This window comes from Schistocerca nitens, chromosome 9, assembly GCF_023898315.1.
Source record: "Schistocerca nitens isolate TAMUIC-IGC-003100 chromosome 9, iqSchNite1.1, whole genome shotgun sequence".
In the NCBI taxonomy this organism is placed as follows: Eukaryota; Metazoa; Arthropoda; class Insecta; order Orthoptera; family Acrididae; genus Schistocerca; species Schistocerca nitens.
This window is the reverse complement of record NC_064622.1, coordinates 373524705-373536917: the sequence shown is the minus strand read 5'-3', so window position 1 is coordinate 373536917 and position 12213 is coordinate 373524705. Positions and strand designations below refer to the sequence as shown.

At 43.0% G+C, this 12213-nt stretch overlaps 1 protein-coding gene across 4 annotated transcripts in view; it reads right to left on the bottom strand.

Moving 5' to 3' along the window:
* LOC126203898 (aquaporin AQPAe.a-like) overlaps window positions 1-12213 on the bottom strand; it is a 420935-nt gene that overhangs the window by 78739 nt on the left and 329983 nt on the right. The window contains exon 1 of one of the 4 annotated variants that reach the window (XM_049938287.1): window positions 1516-1603. The exons of the other annotated variants lie outside the window; for them this stretch is intronic. The gene's annotated coding sequence lies outside the window, so the exon portion shown is untranslated. Of the gene's footprint in view, window positions 1-1515; window positions 1604-12213 lie in introns of those variants that run through there. 4 annotated transcript variants of the gene reach the window in all.

Here is a 12213-nt window from a genome sequence, read left to right as displayed (position 1 = left end):
AAACATCAACGAGACGTTCAGTAATTTCATATGTGTTGATATCAACGAAGTTTAGGTGCAGTGGACACTTGAATTCTATGCATTTTACTACTACGTTTCTTTGGGAGTTTAAAAATTATGTTACCCCTCTACTCCTCTTGGACTTCCCTTGTTTGCCAGCAGATGTTCACAGTTTAGTGAATTCGTGATTTAAGTTCTGACATTTTACACATTACAAAAATAGAAAGGGTTGTCAAGGAGTAACTTTAACAATTTGTTTCTAAATTAATTTTTCTGCCTGTCAGATATTTTATGTCATTGGGTAAGTGATCAGAAATCTAGTTGCATCATTGTCCACCCCTTCTTGTGCTAAAGACCTCCTTAATGTGAAGTAATGAACGTCATTTTTTCTTCAGGCACTGTATCATTATGAGCATCATAATGTCGATTATTTACAACCAACATCATGAGGGGAAAAAATCTACTTTGAAGCACAGTCAAATTGCCTAGTTCCTCAAACGGATGTCAACTAGATGATCGTGGATAAGCGCCACCTGTTATTCTTACAGCACGTTTTTGAGCAATGAAGACTTTCCTAATGATGAGTTATCCCAGAACATTATTCAATTTATCATTATTGAATGAAAATACGCAAAATGTTACTCACTGATTTCTCTCACCCGAAAATTTTCAGTGATTCGAAATACAAGTGTGGCTGAAGTTAACTGCCATAAGAGTTCCAAAACCTGTTTCTTCCAGTTTAAATTCTCATCGACATGGCCACCTAAAATTTTTGAAGTTTCCACCGTAGTTATTACTTCGTCACCATGCGTTAAATATATGATTAGTGCAGTACTTCTACATGTGAGGAACTGAATATGTTGTCTGTTTTGCACTCAGAATGAGGCCATTTGCAGGAAACAATTCACTTACGAAATTAAGCAGACCTTAATAACAGTCAATAGAGCCTATTTTTCGTCAGTGCTCCTAACTTCTATCAGCTAATTGACAATTTATTATATACTTATAAGACCAGTGGTGACATATGCCTCGGAAACTTGGTCATTAACGTATAAAACATTGTGATGCTGCCCCATTTGACTGAGTTATTGGCCAAACTTGCAAGAGGGGAAGATGGAGAAGGAGGTATAGTCATGAGTTGTATATTTTAGACAAATATTCACCTATTGGAAGAACAGTGAAATGGGCAATACTGAACCGGGGAGGCACATGGCACAAATATACAGGCACAGAACATTTCTTTACTTTTGTCACATCCGGAATGCAGTTCACTGGCTGCAAATAATAAAGTGCACATGCAGTACTTTCCAGAACTCGAGTGTCGACAGCAGCGCTGTAGCATCATAACGAATAAAGTACCGCCGACACAGCCGTACGTTATAGCAACTTCACATGTGATAAAAGCGGGGCTGGACTGTTAACAATAGGAGCTGACTTCTGGCAGCACGCAAGTTTACGTAAGGGGCTGCGCTGCGACGTGATCTCTTAGAAAAACAAACGAGGCTTTTGCAGTACCTGCAGGTACTCCTTAAATGACTTAAGGTCGACAGCACGTGGACGATGCGACTGTCCAACAGGAAGATTACTGGGAGGTTACGATGCTCCAAGCCGCCGAAATGGCGAGAACAGCGTTCACACGATGTCGACTGTATTAGGCACATCCCGCTACCGTAGCAAACTATAATCCGATACTTTCTTTCTAAATCGTTATTTCATTCTCCATTCTCCACACAGACAATTGCTTATACTCTTCAGTAAGTTTTGGGACACGTGAAACCAACTTAAAAATGTTAAAAGGATGTTAAAATAAATGTTTTCATGAGTTAGAATACAGACATTTTGAAAGCTAAAAACGTTATACTGTTGTTAACTTTTAAAATGCTATTAGCTACAAGTGTGGCTCGACAGCTAAATGAGTAAGTTGCAGAATAAAAATCCTAAGGTCCGGAGTTTGATACTCAGTCGGTTATAGGATATTACACCAAATGTCGTTTATCTCTTCTTTAACCTCTGGCACTGATTTTTCAGTGCGGAAAATGTAAAACTGCAACGTTTGCTACGTCAGATGACGTTCCCAAGGTAGTGTTATAGGCCCTTTGCTGTTCCTTATCTATATAAACGATTTGAGAGACAATCTGAGCAGTCGTCTTAGGCTGTTTGCAATGACGCTGTCGTCTATCGACTAATAAAGTCATCAGAAGATCAAAACAAACTGCAAAACGATTTAGAAAAGATATCTATATGGTGCGAAAATTGTCAATTGTCCATAAATAACGAAAAGTGTGAGGTCATTCACATGAGTGCTAAAAGGAATCTGTTAAACTTCGGTTAGAGAATAAATCAGTCAAATGTAAAGGCCGTAAATTCAGCAAAATACCTAGGAATTACAATTACGAAGAACTTAAATTGGAAGGAACACTTAGAAAATGTTGTGGCAAAGGCTAACCAAACACTGCGTTTGATTGCCAGGACACTTAGAAAATGTAACAAATCTACTAAGGAGACTGTCTACGCTACGCTTGTCCGTCCTCTTTTAGAATACTGCAGTGTAGTGTGAGATGGTTCAAATGGCTCTGAGCACTATGGGACTTAACTTCTGAGGTCATCAGTCCCCTAGGACTTAGAACTACTTAAACCTAACTAACCTAGGGACATCACACACATCCATGCGCGAGGCAGGATTCGAACCTGCGACCGCAGCAGTCGCGCGGTTCCAGACTGTAGCGCCTAGAACCGCTCGGCCACTCCGACCGGCGATGTGAGATCCTTACCAGATAGGACTGACGGAGTACATCGAAAACGTTCAAAGAAGGGCAGCACGTTTTGTATTATCGCGAAATAGAACAGAGAGTGTCACTGAAATGATACAGGATTTGGGCTGGACATCAATAAAACAAAATTCCAATCACCAACTTTCTCCTCCGAATGCGAAAATATTTTGTTGTCACCGACCTACATAGGGAGAAACGATCACCACGATAAAGTAAGGGAAATGAGAGCTCGTATGCGAAGATATGTGTTCGTTCTTCCCGCGCGCTATACGAGAGTGGATCAATAGAGAACTGTGAAGGTGATTCAATGAGCCCTCTGCCAGGCACTTAAATGTGATTTGTAGAGTGTAGATGTAGATGTAGGTGTAGATGCCTGTTCACCTCTGTTCACAGGACGAAGGAAAGTAAAGGCATACTATCTCTAATAGGAACGTACCTCATGAAGCACTATAAAATTCAAACCAGCTATCAGGATGATGACAATTCTACTTTCTTTAGATAAAAACTGACATTTACCATCCATTTCGACGGTAGTTTACTGGTTAGTTTTTATTAATATCAGTCAGTAGTCACCTTCGAGAAATGGAATTTTTGTAGATTTCCACGATTCAGTGTGAAATATGTATAGGTGAAATGGGTGTGTCTGAAAGATGAAGGGGGTGCTACAGTATGTTTATTGAACGGTTAACGGCAGTGACTGCTTGCTTACTGTAACTCTGTCACGGAGCGAAGGAATGTGGCAGTGTTGATGGTGACTAGTCCATAGTCCATCGAATGGGGACGTTACACTGGAACGTCCACATGGTGTTACTGGAGAGGAGTAGGGCATACGCCAGCAGCGGTTTTTATCTTTTCATCTTCTCACCTCTTTCATGATGATACAACACAAACATGACGCTATACTAGAAACAAACGAGGGCTGTTCAAAAAGTATCCGACCTAATTTTTCGTTGTTGAAACCAACAGTGGTACAGAGGCGCGCACGCTCTCTATGTTTGTAGGCATACATATTGGGAATGCCTGATTTTGCTTGACTACGGCGAAAACAACCAGTTGTTGGCAAGTCGTTGACCAGTGAACACGTCAAGTTGTAGTCGTCAGTTTTCGTGGTGTGGGCAAAAGCGACAGAAGAAGGGCAACAATGTTATTGCACCAAGTTTTGTTTTAAGCTTGGCCGTTCAAGTTGAAACAATCCGCAAATTTTGACAAGTGTTTGGGAACGTTGCAACGGGTACCACACAGATAAAGCAGTGGTACAACCGCTTGAAACATAGCCACTCATCAGTAAAGAGAGAAGCAGTTTCAGGTAGTCACTCATCCCCAAATGAGGCTGTTATTGATCAAGAAAGGACCTAATGATGCAGGATATACGAATCTCGATCAGATAACTTGAAAACGAAGTTAAAATTTGTATTGGATCCATTCATTCCATTTTAACGGAACGTTTGGATCTCAGGAGGATCTCAGCAACATCTGTGCCACAGGTGCAAACAACTGAGCAGAAGCAACTTCGTTCAGAGGTCGCACAGGACATACTGGTTACTGTGAACAGTAACACCGACTTCTCGATGATGAGTCCTGGGTTTATGGGCACGACCCAAAAACAAAGTTGCAGTCATCGCAGTGGACCCAAAAAAGCGGGGCAGGTCCACAGCAGTATGAAAGTCATGCTAACCGTCTCTTCGGACTTCACTGGCGTGGCCCATTACGAATACGACCTAGAGTGTAATAATGTCAATAAGGGTGTCCATTACAGCTCACTACACACAACAGATACTGCTGAAACGCAATCCTGGCGCTTCTCGAAGGTAAGGTGTCATTGTGAGCGGAAGAGGAAAACCCTTTTCTATTAGGAGGCCCCTCGGGGTCTCGCAGCCAAACATGCCCTACGATTTTACTTACTTTACCTGTTACTGTGGCTGGATGTCCTAATGTAAGACGAAAACTGTCCCTTATGCCATTTTCCTCTGAATGGTTTTCTTTTAACTGTTTGTGTGTCTGTTTCTGAGACACAGAGGGGAAAGCAGATCTGCACTCGCTTGTACACGTTTGAGAAGCACACTAAGGAACAAACTCCACCCTGTCTGGTGTACAGTGCTCTCGGTCGTTGATTGAGGGTATGGATTCACACCTGGCGCGAGTCACACAACGTTTCACGCAAGCCACACGAAACATTAAACGCGTAGATAGACGATAATCCATTGTACATGCTCAGGTGCAGAATCAGTGGCGATGATTACAGTTAGTGACATTGTTCCAATAACTGCACATCGTCAACAGTAAAATGCAGTGAAACGATTATACTACACTACTGGTCACTAAATTTGCGACACCATAAGGAAGCGTGCAAGATGCGGCAGATTCGCATAAAGTGTATTACATGCTTTGACGTACAATTGCTTGGACATGCATTGCACAACAAGCGCTCAACGTAGGTATGCGTACCACCACATTCAAACAGTATACAAGCAAATGTGGGTTTCTCATTCAGAAATCACATTGGAATGAAAGTTGTTTGTGATAAGATCGTGTTAAGTCTCGTGTAAGGAGGAGAGACGTCATGCTGGATCTCAGAGGCCTTACGAGACTTGCTCCTGAGACGACAGACATTGTTCGTTCAAGCATGAACGTATTGCCACGTGACGTAGGCTAGACTGTGTTTTAAATGTTTGTTGAACTTTTTATGTGCAAACACTGGTACATTGTTTCAGCAACTTCAAAACTAAGTAAATATGGCTCCTCATTCTTTGTCTACTCTTAAAAAGCATAAAAAGCACTCCGTCTTCAGGCCACGAGTGGCCTACTGGGACCATCCGACCGCCGTGTCATCCTTAGTGGAGGATGCGGATAGGAGCTGCGGGGGGTCAGCACACCGCTCTCCCGGTCGTTATGATGGTATTCTTGACCGAAGCCGCTACTATTCGGTCGAGTAGCTCCTCAGTTGGCATCACGAGGCTGAGTGCACCCCGAAAAATGGCAACAGCGCATGGCGGCCCGGATGGTCACCTATCCAAGTGCCGACGACGCCCGACAGCGCTTAACTTCGCTGATCTCTGGGGAACCGGTGTAGCCACTGCGGCAAGGCCGTTGCCTCTTTTGTTTATTCATTAACAAAATATTTTGTACAGCAATAGCCCCTTGGTCAACCTACTCCAGCAATGAGGCAAGTTGGCCCGAGAGGTGGAGCAGTTGGCCCACACGATTTAATCATTTAATTTAGTTGCAACATTGGTTATTTGAAAGTATATCGACTTTAACGCTCACACTTTATTGTAATATAAATTCCTAGACCTTTATGACAAAACCTACAACCATAAATTCTGTTAGCATTGTTACAGTTTGACAGAAAAGCATGCCCAAACATTTTATCAGTCTTCATCTGAATGCCCAATAGGATATTCGTAATTCAAATCTTCATAAAAAACAGCCCTTTCACGTTACTTTAACACACAACAGATATGCACCTCGCTTACAACTTACACGGTGAATGCATTAATTCGCTGGCTTGCTATGAGACACCTGAAAAGTAAGGCATCGTCATCCTCACCTTCTCTGGAACGCCAGCTTTATTTCTGAGCTTTACTCGTACTTGAGGAGTTTCATCATGTGATTTTGCTTGACCACGGCCACTTTTTTTTTAGAAAACAGATTTTTACACAGCGTTTTATTTTCTGTCTGTGGAGACTTGTTCTTGAGATTGTAGCGCGTCATTCACTGGAGCGTTTGTCTTTATTGCTGAAGTTCTTTTTTGTTTGTTTTCTGTCTTCCTTCTTGATGGCGCTTTCTCAAACGGCGTGACATCTTCAGCCGTTGGGAAGCATGGCCGGTCAGGTGATGTAACGCTTAAGTTAACAAACTTTGTTAGTGACAGCATAGGTTACAATTGTGCTTTTGTGTAGCTGACGAGCCAGCTTCAGCAATTAAACCAAAACCAGTGACATTAGGCTCCAGCCTGTCTGCTGTATCCAAAGGTAGAAAGTCACTATCAGTGAAAAGTCACTGCTTAAGGAGAACGTGCCTGCCACTTTGAATACACTCAGTAAATTTCTGGGTGTAATTGCGTTCGGAAGTCCAATTTTCACAGTGTCTGGGAGGACGTGCATTGTCGTTGCTCATTTGTTTGTTGTCATCCATTCATCGCGCCCTGAGATAACAAACTTTTTAAAGCGACTGTAAATACTTCTTGTCCAAAGGCTGTAGTTTGTGTCTTCAGTGAGCTGGGAAGAAACCATTTTCTGTGCAAAAATGTGAGACTGCAGCGCATAAATGGGAAGTATTGTTATCAATTAGTAACAAGCAAGGGTGGTCTTTGGATCATCGGATATGTGATACAAAAGTTGCATGCATGTCAAGAAGGTAGTATCTGTCGTCTACGACGACTTATGATCCCAATAGGAGCGCCTCTGCTCAGTCCCGTAAATTCTCTTTCATGCTGTTTTACTTCTACCGCTGTGAATCTCATAGTTATTTCAGAAACACTGCCTCTTTCAGTTTTATTTTTACAATTTCGAACCATTCTAAAAACAAAACGGCAGAAAAATGACAAATAAAAATATTACTGCATTTAAAGATGCACGTAGATTTGATACTTGAAAACATGTCCTGCAGTGTCCCATAAGTTATAATTTCAGATTTATATTACAGTCATTTTGGTTGGTGTCTTACCGGTTTAACATCAGTGTAGGACACAATTTCCTTACGTAAAAATTGCACTTAATTTGATATATCCTGCTGTGTCGTTCGAGCAAGACACAGCCAAGGCAAAAGCACCCTAGGCTCAAAGACACGAGTTGGTGCGTGCCGTAGAGGTTCGCCACTTGCGTGAGTTCCACCAGCGCCAGGGGCGGCGTTGAGGATGCAGATATCGATTTCGCCTCGACCAACTGCCGGCCGAGCGCAGTCCGCCAATGACTGGACAACAACGGACATAAGCCTACTCGGAAGACAGAAGAGAAACTCTAGCCCACTTGGTTATAGATCATCGTCCAGGGATGACTTAGACAGGGAACGTAGTGTAGTCAGCTCTTAGAAGTGAACAGGCAGTGGCAAATTGCGTTTGCTATGTACTGTGAAGTTGACCTACGATTATTTGCACTTAGCCCTTGGGGGCCTTTTACGTGTTATGTTACATGCCGTGTTACAGACTTCGCTATTCAACTAATCTCAAAGATAAGTAAACCTTTTAACTCAACTGTGAGCCTTGATGGAAAGTTGTAGAACCTTCGTTCTCCTATCCTGTGACCCTGGGGCATAGCTATGAACGAGTAATAGTATCAGGGAGAAATTGTCTTTGTGGTGCACTGCACCAACAGCCGTTTCACCAACTCACAAACTCGGCCTACCGTAACCGTGGCATCTCGGCCTCCACAGCAGTAGCGACGACATCGTTACAAAAGTGGCGACGAGGGTTTACAAAATACACTTTGACTTCGTTGGACCTACTAAAGTTAGTAAGAATACATGTTTAAAATAAGACAGCAGGGCAGGTTGCTCATGTGGGCCGACGTGCCCTCATTGAAGTGGGAGAATGTGAGTCATGGCCATACCGCAATTGTGTTAGATTTAAACATTTATCGTCATATACAGTGACAATATAAGGACTTTAATCGTTGTACTTGTCAAAGACCTTGCTGACTGGTAGCACGAGTTCCCGTCAGATCACAGAAGTTAAGCCTTTGTCGTTCTTGGCAGTGTGATAACCACATGGTCCTCCACAACCGCATCCAGTGGCGCCTCTCGGCTGGGGATGATACGGCGGTCAGTCGTTACCGCTGGGCCTTCCCAAGCCTATTCAGAATGAGGATCAATCGTTGTACTTACTCAGTTAGTAAGAGCACTGTCTTGGAGCACACAACAAAATGTATTCAGCAAGCAAAATTTACTTCCACTAACAAGAAAACGTTAAATTTGTGTCCTTCATCGCTCGATAATCTAACCTCACTGACGCGTTTATGGGAAGACGATGGAACTGTTCCGCCAAACTCCTTGGTCGGTGGCGTATACTGACAGCAGTTCAACGAAATGGTACAAATCGGCACCGTCTACCCCACTTTGAGTTACCGCCCCCGTTAGCTGAGTGGTCAGCGCGACAGACTGTCAGTCCTAAGGACCCGGGTTCGATTCCCGGTAGGGTCGGAGATTTTCTCCGCTCAGGGACTGGGTGTTGTGTTGTCCTAATCATCGATCCCCAGCGCAAGTCGCCGAAGTGGCGTCAAATCGAAAGACTTGCACTCGGCGAACGGTCTACTCGACGGGAGGCCTTAGTCACACGACCTTCAGTTAGGAAATGAGATTGTTTGCAACATAACAGATACCCGCACGGTTATTTATTTATTTGCTATTTTATCGGGTTTGATTCCATGGGGAAACAGTTGTGTCCAACGACTGTATGCAAGTAGTGAAGGCCCGCATCTCGTGGTCGTGCGGTAGCGTTCTCGCTTCCCACGCACGGGTTCCCGGGTTCGATTCCCGGCGGGGTCAGGGATTTTCTCTGCCTCGTGATGGCTGGGTGTTGTGTGATGTCCTTAGGTTAGTTAGGTTTAAGTAGTTCTAAGTTCTAGGGGACTGATGACCATAGCTGTTAAGTCCCATAGTGCTCAGAGCCAGAGCCAAGTAGTGAAGAGTACAGCAATCAGTAGCAATGATGTTTATTGCAAATCTAGATTTCGGCCACTATGTGGCCATCTACAGTGCAGTAAATGTAACTTAAAACATTAAAAACACTTGTATATACACATAGTCCCAACCTATTTCACAGTCAGCCTCTGACATAAGAAGTCCATTTGTTTCTATGCGCATATGCAAGTCTTTTCAATATTTTAATTTACATTTACTGCTCTGAATATGGCTTCACATTGTCCGAAATCTAGATTTTCATTAAACATCATTGTGACTGACTGCTGCACCCTTTACTACTGTATTTGTTTTTTTTTTTTCTTTTAGTCTGTTATCTAGATACGAGAACAGATCAAACGCTACACCTGTTATGGCATGACCATAGCACATAATATTTAACATAATTTCAGATGTGTAACTAAACTATGGAAAATCCAGGATGGAATGTAACAATATTATGAAACGGGTAGTTGCTTTTCACCAGAGTTTGGCTTCAGCTGCCAGAGACTGTGGTCATGTGTCGGTGAGTTACGTTTGCGTAAGTGTGTGTGTGTGTGTGTGTGTGTGTGTGTGTGTGTGTGTGTGTGTGTGTGTGTGTGTGTTTCCTATTTTCGACAAAGGCCATGTTGCCCGAAAGCTCGCTTTCCGACAGTCTCCGTTGCATGGTGAGTAGCAACTACCCTTTCCATAATATTGTTAGTATAACTAAGGGATAGGTATCATTTCATCAGAATTTCTAAAATCGTTGGGGGAAGTGACAACAACTATTCACTTTGGTGTGTAGAATGAATGAGTCTGGCGACATACCATCTGACTTTCGCAAAAACATCACCCACACAATTGCGAAGACGGCAACATCTGACAAGTACGAGAATTATCGCACAATGAGCTTAACAGCTCATGCATCCGGGTTGCTGGCAACAATAATGTACAGAAAATGGAAAAGAAAATCGAGGATGCATTAGATGACGATCAGTTTGGCTTTAAGGAAAGGTAAAGCCACGAGAGAGGCAATTCTGACGTGAGGATTAATAATCGAAGCAAGACTAAAGAAAAATCTAGACATATTAATAGAATCTGTCGACTTGTAAAAAGCGTTCGACAATGTAAAATGGTGCAAGTTGTTCGAAACTCTGAGAAAATTATGGATCAGCTATAGGGATAGACGGGTCATATACAATATCTACAACAGCCAAGAGGGCATAATAAGAGTGAATGACCAAGAACGAAGTGCTCGTATTAAAAAGTGTGTTTGACAAGGATGTCTACTGTTCAATCAGTACATCGAGGAAGCAGTGATGGAAATAAAAAATAGGTTCAGGAGTGGAATTAAAATTCCAGGTGAAAGGTTCAAATGGTTCAAATGGCTCTGAGCACTATGGGACTCAACTGCTGTGGTATCAGTCCCCTAGAACTTAGAACTACTTAAACCTAACTAACCTAAGGACATCACACACATCCATGCCCGAGGCAGGATTCGAACCTGCGACCGTAGCAGTCGCACGGTTCCTGACTGCGCGCCTAGAACCGCGAGACCACCGCGGCCGGCCCAGGTGAAAGGATATCAATGATACGATTCGCTGATGACATTGCTATACTGAGTGAAAATGAAGAAAAATTACATGATCTGCTGAATGGAACGAGCACAGAGTATGGACTAAGAGTAAATCGAAGAAAGACGAAGTTAATGAGAAGTAGTAGATATGAGAACAGCGAGAAACTTAATATCAGGATCGATGATCACGAAGTAGATGAAGGAATTCTGCTACCTAGGCAGTAAAATAACGAGCAATGGTCACGAAGTAGATGTTAAGGAATTCTGCTACCTAGGCAGTAAAATAACGAGCAACGGACGGAGCAAGGAGGACATCAAAAGCAGACTAGTAATGGCAAAAAGGGCATTCCTTGCCAAGAGAAGTCTACTGGTATCAAATATCGGCCTTAATTTGAAGAAGAAGTTACTGAGAATGTACGTTTGGAGTATTGCACTGTATGGTAGTGAAGCATGGACTGTGGGAAAATCGGAACAGAAGAGAATCGAAGCACTTGAGATGTGGTGCTACAGACGAATGTTGAAAATCGGGTGGACTGCTAAGGTAAGGAATGAGAAGGTTCTGTGCAGAATCGGAGAGGAAAGGAATTTGTGGAAAACACTGATAAGGAGACGGGACAGTATGATAGGACATTTGTTAAGCCATTAGGGACTGATTTCCATGGCACTAGGGGGAGCTGTAGAAGGCAAAAACTGTAGAAGAAGACAGAGATTGGAATACATCCAGCAAATAATAGACGACTTTGGTTGCAAGTGCTACTCTGAGATGAAGAGGTTGGCACGGCAGAGGAACTCGTCGTGGGCCGCATCAAAGCATTCAGAAGACTGATGACCCAAAAAATAAAAAAATGGCTTTTTAGAGGGGAAGAATCTTCATAAAATATCTACTTAAAAATAATAATTTTAACAGAATCTACATACTGCGCTATGGATAGTGCGAGGACGTCTGGTGCATCACTGACTGTTAGCTCGGAGACAATTGTTACCTATTTCCTTGACGCTGCAGCGGAAAGGGACAAGCCGACAGTGAAGTGTCCGGCGACACCAAGTCGTATCTACAGAGGAATTCCAGGCTCCGAGGAGGTCGAATGATGCAAGACTGTTCTCATCACCGTCATACTATCACAGCACGATAGCGTCTGGTTCACGTAATCGATAATTTGGACATCAGTTGTTACCTTCTTGACACATTACGGCTGGTGACAGTGTTATTTCTTCGAGGTCTTCGTCACACTGCCGGCCGAAGTGGCCGTGCGGTTAAAGGCGCTGCAGTCT